General features: G+C 42.7%; 1 long non-coding RNA gene across 1 annotated transcript; it reads left to right on the forward strand.

The window, feature by feature from the left end:
* The first annotated feature begins 531 nt into the window (after positions 1 to 531).
* Positions 532 to 4,346, forward strand: LOC140682165 (uncharacterized). The gene is made up of 2 exons (XR_012053430.1): positions 532 to 1,264; positions 1,691 to 4,346. It is a non-coding gene; the product is annotated as an uncharacterized lncRNA (long non-coding RNA).
* Positions 4,347 to 11,866: the final 7,520 nt, after the last annotated feature.

Raw genomic sequence — 11,866 nt, forward strand, 5'->3', positions numbered from 1 at the left:
TCGGCGAGGAATTGTTGTACCTGGGTCTGGGTCTGTTTCTTTTCGAGCTATAGAGTGACACCAAAAGGAGTGATTTTGCCAATTTTCCTGTTGCGGGGTAATATTCGTTGAGAGTGTTATATTACACCAAGCACCGTTGCCTTCATTGCAATCATATTTTCTGGAGTTAATATACATGCATGAGGCAGCATGGAGCGAGCCCAATATCTCTAGCTCGTCGGGCTTGCCACTATAAGGTAATCTATCATCCCACGAGTCATATTCTTCAAGGCAGGAGCTAATATTGTTTTTACAGTGTCTGGCCGTTCGGGTCGTGACTAAATAAGAGTACTCTGTCTCATTAAGTGGTACGCCAATAAGGCAGGTATGGAAGGGGGATTCAGGCTGGGCTAAGGACACACAAAAGTCTGTTCTATTTAGCTGTCTTGCTAATGAGATCCATACGTTCTGCCTAGGAAATAAGGAGTTAATGTTGGGATGTTTTACCGTAGTGTTTAAAGCCAGGGAATCTCAGAAAAACGGAAAGCTGGACAAGACAAACGCAGGTTCAAACCAATGTGGTTAATCAAGCGTTCTCCCTTTATTCAAGACAAGGTGGTAGTTTATATAAGCTTCCACATAGTTTACAAAAACAAAGACACTCTGATTGGTAGGCTAACATTGTTTACCTTTTCCTTAAAACGGCCTACACTTTACATTATAAAACCTATACTAATTCACACCCAAACAGCCCAGTGGTCCCCATGACACCTTAAGACATTTTCTATCTGCGCCACAAGCTCTGAATTTCTAACTGCGTCAGAGGCTTGAAGGCCCACAAGGCCCAAATCTGAGGCCTAGACTGGAGTAGCTCAAATCTCATAACTCATGTCCTCTTTCTCTCAAAAATGCTGCAACAATTCCCTCTTTTTCTTTTTGAGCTACTAAGGCTGGAGTGAAGGCGCGACTAACTAATTTTTGCACACACTGTAAAAAACACGGTATAACAATCAAAATAACTATACAGATAAAAAGAAGTACTGTCATGGTTTGACACGGGAAGAGAATTTTTTAGAAGGAAGAGGTTCATCCCGTCAGGGGTCAGGTTTAGATACTGACACTTGGGGTGACCAATTGAAGGTGGACACGCCTCTGAGAACACAGAGGGGTTAAAAGCGGAATTCCCAGGAGGACTCGTCCTTCTTTGGTTCCGGTCATCGCATGATACGGACCTCCCCCCCCAGCCCGGGCTGGGTGGGGGAGGGGAGCCATGCGGCCTGCACAGGTAGGCCAGGAGGTAAAGGATCGGAACCGACTGGGTCAGCTCCTGCAGATGGAAGGGTGGAGAAATCTGGGATGTCTCCGTTCCCCCCCCCAGAGTCTCTCTCTCTCCCAAGAGAGAAAAAAAAGAGACTCGGTGGTTTTATCAGCAGTTCGCCGCAGGGAAGGAGAAGAGCGGGGGGGCCGCAAGGTGCCCAGCCGGGCTGTGGGAGCTGGAGCCTGGGCAGCGAGCCATCCTTGGGAGTTGGGACTTTTAACCCTTCCTGAGAAATGAAGGCTTTATGAAATATTACTCCTCCTGAATTTAAAGAAAAGAGAGACAGCTTGAAACCTCAGATGTTTAGAGAAGAAGGTTGGGGGCAGATGATAGAGTGGCTTTTTGGCTGGACTCTGCTTGTTTACCATAGACTGAACCACTCTTTCTTTCAAGAGGGACTGCATTTTAGGGGGATGCATTGGTGAGCCAAGAGACCTTCTGCAGCAACTACCAGTTTTGGAGTGGACAGAGAGAGAGCTGAGGAGGGTGTGAGGATGCCCTCCATCTTCAGGAAGAAGAGAAGGCGATCTCTGTCTTTTGGACCCTCGGCCCCAGGGGAAAATGGGGGGGACTCTAGTCCCGAATTGTGATACTGGACTGTTGTTCCTGGTGGTCCTTGGCAAAGCATCCTTAAAGGGGCCCTATAAGCAGTCTCTGTCCATGCCCGGTGGTGAGAGCACTGTGACATGGAGAGAAGAGTGTCACACTGGCCTGTGTGTCTGGGCGGTGCTACGTGTGACATTGGAAACACAAAAGGTGGCAGTTGTGTTTCCTGGGGGTCTATGGTTGCAAGGGGGACTCCTCTCTTCCCCGATGGACTCAGTATTGATTATATTGAAGGGTGAAAACTTGATTAAGGATCCAAATGGGTCTCGCTGGGGTTTGGTGGAGTTGGGTGGAGGGAGGAGAAATGTTTTGGAAGGTTTTCATTTCGAATTTTGTGTGTGTTTTTTTCTTTCCTTTCTTTTCCTTTTATAGTAGTAGTAGTAGTAGTGTAATAAAGTTTTTTTTTCCTTTGTTATTAAGTTTGGCCTGCTTTGCTCTGTCCTTGATCACATTTCACAGCATTTGATTGGTAAGTTGTATTTTCATGGGGCGCTGGCATTGTGCCAGCGTCAAACCATGTCAAGTACAATACCAAAACGAATTAAGTCCTTGACCCAGCCAGAAAAACCTAAAGAATTGAGCCAGTTATCAAATGGAGTGTCCACTACGGTAAGTTTTTTCATGTGTTCTTTCAATTGCGTTAACTGTTTATAAATCGATTGAGAATGGTCAGACAAATTCATGCAGCACATGCCCTCAAATTCTTCGCACCCATGTCCTTGTGCTAAAAGAAGGAAATCAATTGCAGATCTGTTTTGTAGAACCGCATGATGGGTATCGTCTACATTTGCAGCAAGCTCACTTATCAATTTAGATGTGATATTAATTTGTTTTCCTGTCTAGCAGGCTAGAGTTCTCAATTGTGTGAGCGCTTTTGATGAGGCGACCCCTGGGGCAAAGAGTGAGGCTACTACTACAGAGGCACGCCCCCACAATGACACTATATCTTTACAATTAGGGTCCACTTGGAGAACACTGCGTTTGGCTCATTGAGTCTTCTGAGGCAATTCGAGAACCTGATGTATGGTGGGAGCAAAAAGCATCAACCTACCGATATAACATGGGCCTCCCCTAGCATTTTGAGGGACTGCTGACCAGGCTCAGTCCCCACAAATGAGGAAGGTTCCTGGGGGCAGTTTTCCTGCACCACCTCTTGGCGGTGTCACAGATTGAGTCAAATTGTTACAATATTCTGAATAGTTGTAATACAATGGTGATCTGGGAGACAACCAAGTGTCGTCATCTGTCAATTTTCCATTTTCTTGAGTTGGTTTGGTAGCATAAGATCCAAATATCAAACAGTAATTTCCTGGAACAGAACCCAAAAGACCAAATTCTTGAAAACTGTCATCAGTAAATTAAAGGTTTTGCACAAATGCAACAGCTTGCGCTCCCAGAGTGCTATTTAAATTTATTTGAGCTCGGGTCCAAGTTTTGAACTCTGCCATGGGACCCAACGAGACTCCAATTTAACAAGTACGAAAGGGGGTTAGACGGTGTGGCTAACAACAGGCAGAATTAATCTTGCCTAGTTTGTTTGGCCCAAGTGATCCACATATTTTCTCTCTTGTCAATATCAAGGATTCCAGATACTTCAACAACCAAAACACTGCTTAATAAAAACATTGAGGCCCACCACATATTTCTCAGGTTTTTGAATGCCCTGTTTAACATAAAAAAACCCCAAACTTAATTCTAAACATAAACTATAACTTCAAATAAACTAACTTCTGATAAATCTAACTTCACACTTATGATATTTCAACTTATTTCTCTGTACTCTACAAACTTAATTTTCATCAGAACTGGATTCATCAGGGATGTTCCAGGCAAACTGTTGTTGTTCACATTGTTATCACTGCGGGTTGGTATCTTTTTCATCTATTTCTAAAATTTTGTCTCTGCCTTTTCGTATCAATGCAGCAAGAGCATCTGTCTTGCCCATCACACGACTTCTTGGTTGGATGGGTAAAAACACCCACTCAAGCAGAATTGCTGTTGATCCACGTTGGGACCTCCCTCTTTTTCTTTTGCCATTGAAAGACAATGGCAAGATGAACAGAAAAATCACAGGCATTACTAAAACTTATTAAAGCTTAGCAAAAAAAAATTCTATAACATCATTAAAAACACACTTATAAAAAAAAAAACTCAAAGCCCACGATCTTCTGTGGGTGAAACACAAATCTTTGCACAATCCACTTTTGCTGTGCATCTTCTGATCCACTTGTGGAGAGATCAGTGCCCTCTTGCAATTGATAAGTTCCACATTCTTCACTGAAATCCATCCAGATTCTGCACCTGTTAAAACACAAACAAACCCAACACCCCCACAGGGACTGGAGGGTCCTCTCTCAATTCTGTTCCCTAAAACTTGCATGAAGAAATGGAAATATCAACATCTTTGTTATAAACATGAAAAAACATCAAGAACAAAACAATGCACATAGTAAAAAAAAAAACTAACAACAAATAAAAATCAATCAAATAATACACAATCAACATTACATATAAAATCACAGTTACCAAGTGCTACACTATCAAATTGTCATCCCAGAGTCTGCAGCAGCTGAAAAACCTTAAAACAACAGAGATTTGGATAAAACATGTCCGGATCATGTCTCTCCAAAACTCTCTTTGAGGCTCAGCTGTCCTATATGGTCAAATTGTCAAGCCAAAAGGACTTGAATACTTTTTGATGCAGAAAACAGCTGGGTCAATCACACCATCCACATAGAGCCAGAGCTTGGCCAGAGCTCGAACTCTAATTGGAGGATATGTTTAAAACAAAAGTCTTAGAAATAACAGTTATAAGTAAAAAACCTTATTATTAAAAATTTATCAAAACATCAAATAATTAAACCTGTCTAAAATTTCTTTCAAGACAAAAATTCTCTAAATACAACAAAATTTTTCTTCAGAAATCTGAAAATTTGAAGTCTGAAATCTTGAACCAAAACTTGGACTATAAATTTGTAAAAAAAAAAATGAACTGCAGCTGCATAGAAGATTAGACAAAAAAAAATCACCTGAGTAATTAAAAAGTAAAAAACACAGGATCCTGAAAAAACACATCTTGCAATCAATCACCTAGAAAGACAATAAAACATATGAAAACTGACTGTAAATATTAAAAAAACACCTCAATATCTTAACATCTTAATAATAAATCTTATCACAAAAATCAGACAACTTACATTATATGATCAACCTATCAACAAGAAATGTTTAAAATAGTTTAAAACAATCTTTTCAAAGCATTCATATAACATTAGTAACAATCATTACTTATCATTACCTACAAAAACTTGACAATTATCATTTATCCTATTATCTATAAAATTTAAAAATCATCATCACTTATATTATTATTTATAAAAACTCAAAAACAGAAATTGTGAACTCAATGCCAACATTCCATCTGACTGACTTTTCTCAAATCTTTGTTTTCAGAGACATTTTTTGGCAATGAAATCATTATTAACATTTCCATCTTTCATCCACATTGTATTTAAAATAACTTTGATTTACATAATGTCCATCCCTCTTGGTATCTTGGAATACAATCAGTATTGCTATACTTTTTCATTACGTCTTCTGTCTCCTTGTATTGTTGCTTGATAAAGCAGCTGCAATGATGTGTCCTTGTTGTTGAATTGCATCCTGGATTGCAGCTGTGAATGCTGCAGCTTGGTTGCTTTGTTCTGCGCGTGTGGCTCTGACAAGCATCTCATCGACTGGACAGCTTTGAGGAAGGGTGGTTAAGATGGTTCTTGTGTGTGGGTTATCATTTTCAAAAGCAAGGGATCGAAATAAATGTTCCTGATCGTCTGGTGGCACGTCAGGTGCGTCCTTCAAAGCAGCTGACAGCCTATCAATAAATTGTCCAAATGGTTCAGTGTCTCCTTGCTTTATGGTGGCATAGGATGCTGACTTTTTCTTGTCTGGTACCAAAAGCAAAGCCTGATGGGCCAATTGCTGTGACAATTTATGTATTTCAACGGGAAAGGTAAGTTGTACCTGATTGGTTGCATATGGTCCCTGCCCAGTCAGCATATCTGGCTGGACTCCATAAAAGGGGTCTCCCACATTTGTGTGTTTGTTGGCCTCTTCAATTGCCAACCGCCTTCATTCCCTTTCAAAAATGAGAAACTGGGAAGGTGTCAGGAGCAGGGATGCAATGTTAGATGAATCACCAGGACAAAGCACATCTGCTGTGAATATATACTGAATGATGTTCCTGGCTGCTTCTGATCTGATCCCATAAGTGGTGACTGTCTGCTTAGCTGATTGTAGGATTTTCCACTCATGAGGCTCCCAGATGGCGTTCTCATTAGACACTATGACAGGACAAGCCAGGGAGCTGACAGCCTTCCAGTCACCGTCTAAAAGAGCATCCTTCACAACTGATGCCCATCGGGACTGCAATGGATTTTTTAAAACTGCTGGCAATGCCAGTTGCTGGCCAGTGGAAGGTTCCACTGGTTGAGCCTGACGATTTGAGAGGGTGGCAAGGCAGGCTATTTTTTTTCTGTAACATATTTGGTCTTTGTATCTTGTTCTGTGATCGCTTGTCCCTGCTGCAATAGACAACAGAAAGGTCTGGCTCTGAGTCGTCAGAATCTGAACTCGGTGGGAGTGGGCAGCGCAGCGCTACCGTGGTGGAGTGAGAACTGGCATTTTCAGGGCTCTGCTCTGGTGTTGTTTGGGTGGCTGCTTCTGCCATTCCGCTAGCATTGTGGTGCCCAGCCCCTCCAAAGCGCGCCAGGCTGCTTGCCGCTGCCGCCGCCGCCGGCGGGTACCCGCGAGCCGCTCCTCTGCGCCTGCACGCACCCGCAGCAGCTGCCGCCGCGGCCGCTGCGGGGGGGCGAGGGGCCAGCGCCGCCTCGCTCCCTTCTCCGCCCTGGTCTCCGCCTTGATCTCCGCCCCTGAGTTCCTCCTCCTGACTCAGCCCTGTTTCGTCACCAACTCCGCCTGCCTCCTCAGGTGTCTCCCCGCTTCCCGAGGGACCCGATGGGGCCCCTTCCGGGTTCGCCTCACTTCGCGGGACTGCCGAGCTGTTAACATCCGCTGCTTGCGAGCACACTTCCGCTCCGGGCGCGGCCATGCGTCCGCTTTGTCCCCTGTCGGCCGGCCCTGTGCCGCCTGGCTCTGCGCTTTCCTCCCAACGAGCTACAAAATCCCTGACGGAGAGACTGACTGGAGCTTTTTGCCCTCGCACTGGCCGCATATTACAAACATTAAAGAATATTTCAACCCGAGATGGCTTCTGAACTTCTGTCTGTTCTGATGTGGGTTGCTCAAATGCCTGAATTGCGGCTTCCGCTGCTTTTTTCTCTGCAGGCATGCTTTGCAGGGTATGTAAAATTTTTTTCCAAATGCCTCCATGCTCCAACAGTGTTTTCTTGTCTTTTCCGCCGTCTATCACTGCGTCCCAAAGCAGCTGCCCCAACTCTTGCCATTCGGTTTCACTAAAAATCAGCGAAGGGTTTTGCAGCTTGCCTTTGCTTCTTGCCCAAAGGACCAACTGTTCTAAATCGGCTTCTTTAACTTTTTCAGCTCTCTTTGAGAGAATATGAAAGAGAAGCCGCACTGAAGCCTGCAGATCCCCATCCATGGTGAACTTTCACCCTCTCTTTCTGTCCGCGGCTTACCTCCAACCTCTGCGGTTTGCTTCGCTCTCGCTTTTCTTCGGCAAGGCAGCAACCCCGCTCCAGCTTCTCGGCCTCGGCCACGTCCACACCCGCCGTTCGGGTCCCTTGTGAACGCCGAGGTCTTCCCACTGCTCCAACGGACTCTCGCAAACAAACAACAATGCGAAGAGTCTTTTTCCTCCCGTTGGGAAACGGCCCAATTCGGAGTTTGGAGACTTCTGCTCCGTTCCACTTGATCCCCGTTCACAAAAAGTGAATTTGGGATCCCGGCCCCATCACCATGACGCGATTTGGACCTGAATTTTCGTCGCGCGACTCAGACTCGGCTCCCCGTTACTCTAAAAGTAATTTGGGAGTCTTTTCGGAGCCTCCTGAGTCCCTGGTCCGGGCGCCACTTAAAGCCAGGGAATCTCAGAAAAACGGAAAGCTGGACAAGACAAACGCAGGTTCAAACCAATGTGGTTAATCAAGCGTTCTCCCTTTATTCAAGACAAGGTGGTAGTTTATATAAGCTTCCACATAGTTTACAAAAACAAAGACACTCTGATTGGTAGGCTAACATTGTTTACCTTTTCCTTAAAACGGCCTACACCTTACATTATAAAACCTATACTAATTCACACCCAAACAGCCCAGTGGTCCCCATGACACCTTAAGACATTTTCTATCTGCGCCACAAGCTCTGAATTTCTAACTGCGTCAGAGGCTTGAAGGCCCACAAGGCCCAAATCTGAGGCCTAGACTGGAGTAGCTCAAATCTCATAACTCATGTCCTCTTTCTCTCAAAAATGCTGCAACAGTAGTTCTTGCGACAGTTATTAATTTTAGTAAACCTACGACAAGTATAATCCCATTGATTGGGTGGCACCTGCCACTGAGTTGGTATACGAACTTCATGACCACAACAAGAGTCTAAAATGCATGAGCGTCTGTCTCCTAATATCTTTTTGACTATGTGGCGTACCTGCCACGCCAATTTTCTAAGCTCTAGATCCTCCCTGTTTTCTATTCTGGCTATACTGTTCCTTATAGTATCTCCTGTTAACGCAGTTAGTGCTTGCTGCGGCGTTTCTCTATGCCAGGCAAAATTACAATTAAGGCACGAAAGTCCGTTGCTAAGAACCTGTTGGAAAACCCACCAGTTACTATTACAGTTCCCACAATAAATTTTTACCCACGCTTGGTGATTATGTGCAAAGTAAGCTAAGCAAGCCGTTTGGCAATGGCGTAAAAAGTCTCTCTGGAAAACTGGGAGAAGCGTTTCAGCTACTTCTTGTGCAGTTTCGTATAAAAACTTGATATTAAATTCCTCTTCAACTTCTCGCAGGATCGGTGCCAGCACTTTCTGCAGACGATATTTCCTCCTCTGCTCTGGAGTGTTCATCGATAACTGCTGGTCGCGTCCACCTTGCAGGAACCCACAAAGTGCCTGTTGGTGTAGAAACACATAAGTAGCCTCTGCCCCAGTATACAACCTTAGCTGGGCCTTGCCAGATTCCTGTCTTCGGATTCCAATACCTGACCACTGCTTCAGGCCCAGGCTGTTTCAGCGGGGAAAAATGTGAAATCACAGGCGGCACCTCGCTGTTTCCAAAAATACATAAATGATTAAGCACAAACAAACATTTAAGTAGTCTATCCTGTATGCTACTAATGTCAGAATATTTTTCCAAATACTGTTTAAGGGTTCCATTTGCTCTTTCCACTATTGCTTGTCCAGTAGGTGAGTTGGCAATCCCTGTAACATGAGCAATGTTCCAAAACTGCATGAAACGAGCTACACGCTTGCTACAGTAGGTTGGACCATTGTCTGTTTTGATTTTCTGTGGGGTTCCCATGACAGCAATACAACTGTGCAGGTGCCATTCTACATGTATAGCCCGTTCGCCAGTCTGTGCAGTAGCCCATATATAATGACTATAAGTATCTATAGTCACATGGACATACTTAAGGCGGCCAAAGCTGGGTACATGAGTAACATCCATCTGCCATATTTCATTAGCATGCAGGCCCCTTGGGTTGACTCCCACACCCAGACCCATGCCTCTGTTTTGATTACTACAAATTGGACAGGCTTTGGCTATAGCTCTAGCTTCTTCTAAGGGAATCTGAAATTCTTTCGACATGCCTTTAGCATTCTGATGGAAAATAGCATGGCTTTCCCGTGCTAATGACTGCCTAGGAAGTACTGTTTGATGAGAAAACGAGACTAGCTTATCAGCCTTGGCGTTTCCTTCTCCTAACCCTTTGTCCCATTTATGACTACGAACATGGATGACCGAATATGGTTCAGTTCTAATTCTGAGGGCACGTTTTAGTTGAAGAAACAGTTCATAAAGTCGCTGATTCTGTACTTCTCTGATAGTAGCATCCTCAATCCTTGATACTACCCCCACAACATAAAGCGAGTCTGATACAACATTCAATGGTTCATGCAAGTTAGTTACAGCCCAAATGACTGCCAACAACTCCAAAGTCTGCAAATAGTCCTCTGATGTTGCCTCTAATATTTGTTGATGCCATTGTTGTCCCTTTTTCCAGACTACTGCCACCTTCCTGGAGCGTTTTCCAGCATCTGTGAAAGCCGTAGTGGCATCTGGAATGGGCCTGTCTTCTCTGAGGGGTTTCTGTAGCCAGCTCCATTCTCCTAGCCATCACAAAGGTTTCGGTATAAGGGGACCAGTATTGATTTGTGCTGCAGACGACAATAATGCTTCAGCCAGGGCTGTGGAGTTTAAAAGGTACCAATCTAACGTGGCCTTTTCTATGGGCAGAATAATGTCCGTTGGTTCCAGGCCACTGATTTCCAAAATGCGGATGCGTCCTTTTTTGATCAGCAATGCCAAATTTTCGATTTTTGAAGTTATAGTTTTTCTTTGTTGCAATGGAGGTGACAGCCATTCCAGTACTGCTGTCTCCCCTGTTTTCTCTAACTGCTGAGTAACAGCTCCTAGTAGGTGGTCTTCAGTATTCCAAATTGTAAGATGCAGGGGGAGATCAGGGTCAATCCTTGTGATTGATAAGTTCCACATTCTTCACTGAAATCCATCTAGATTCTGCACCTGTTAAAACACAAACAAACCCAACACCCCCACAGGGACTGGAGGGTCCTCTCTCAATTCTGTTCCCTAAAACTTGCATGAAGAAATGGAAATATCAACATCTTTGTTATAAACATGAAAAAACATTAAGAACAAAACAATGCATATAGTAAAGAAACTAATAACAAATAAAAATCAATCAAATAATACACAATCAACATTACATATAAAATCACAGTTACCAAGTGCTACACTATCAAATTGTCATCCCAGAGTCTGCAGCAGCTGAAAAACCTTAAAACAACAGAGATTTGGATAAAACATGTCCAGATCATGTCTCTCCAAAACTCCCTTTGAGGCTCAGCTGTCTTATATAGTCAAATTGTCAAGCCAAAAGGACTTGAATACTTTTTGATGCAGAAAACATCTGGATCAATCACACCATCCACATAGAGCCAGAGCTTGGCCAGAGCTCAAACCCTAATTGGAGGATATGTATTAACACATTATAAAAATGAAAGTCTTAGAAATAACTGTTATAAGTAGAAAAAACCCTATTATTAAAAATTTATCAAACCATCAAATAATTGTACCTGTCTAAAATTTCTTTTAAGACAAAAATTCTCTAAATACAACAAACCTTTTCTTTAGAAATCTGAAAATTTGACTGAAATCTTGAACCAAAACTTGGACAATAAATTTTTAAAAGAAGATGAATTGCAGCTGCATAGAAGATCAGACAAAGAAATTACATGAGTAGTTAAAAAATTAAAAACATAGGATCCTGAAAATACACATCTTGCAATTAATCACCTAAAAAGACAATAAAACATATGAAAACTGACTGTAAATGCTATAACAACACCTCAATACCTTAATACCTTAATAATAATTCTTATCACAAAAATCAGACAACTTACATTATATGATCAACCTATCAACAAGAAATGTTTAAAATACTTTAAGACAATCTTTTCAAAGCATTCATATAACATTAGTAACAATCATTACTTATCATTACCTACAAAAATTTGACAATCATCATTTATCTTATTATCTATAAAATTCAAAACCAGAAATTGTGAACTCAATGCCAACATTCCATCTGACTGACTTTTCTCAAATCTTTGTTTTCAGAGACATTTTTGGCAATTAAATCATTATTAACATTTCTATCTTTCATCCACATTGTATTTGAAATAACTTTGATTTGCATAATGTCCACCCTTCTTGGTATCTTGGAAAACACTCGGTACTGCTATACTTTT

This window comes from Taeniopygia guttata, chromosome W (assembly GCF_048771995.1).
Source record: "Taeniopygia guttata chromosome W, bTaeGut7.mat, whole genome shotgun sequence".
NCBI lineage: Eukaryota > Metazoa > Chordata > Aves > Passeriformes > Estrildidae > Taeniopygia > Taeniopygia guttata.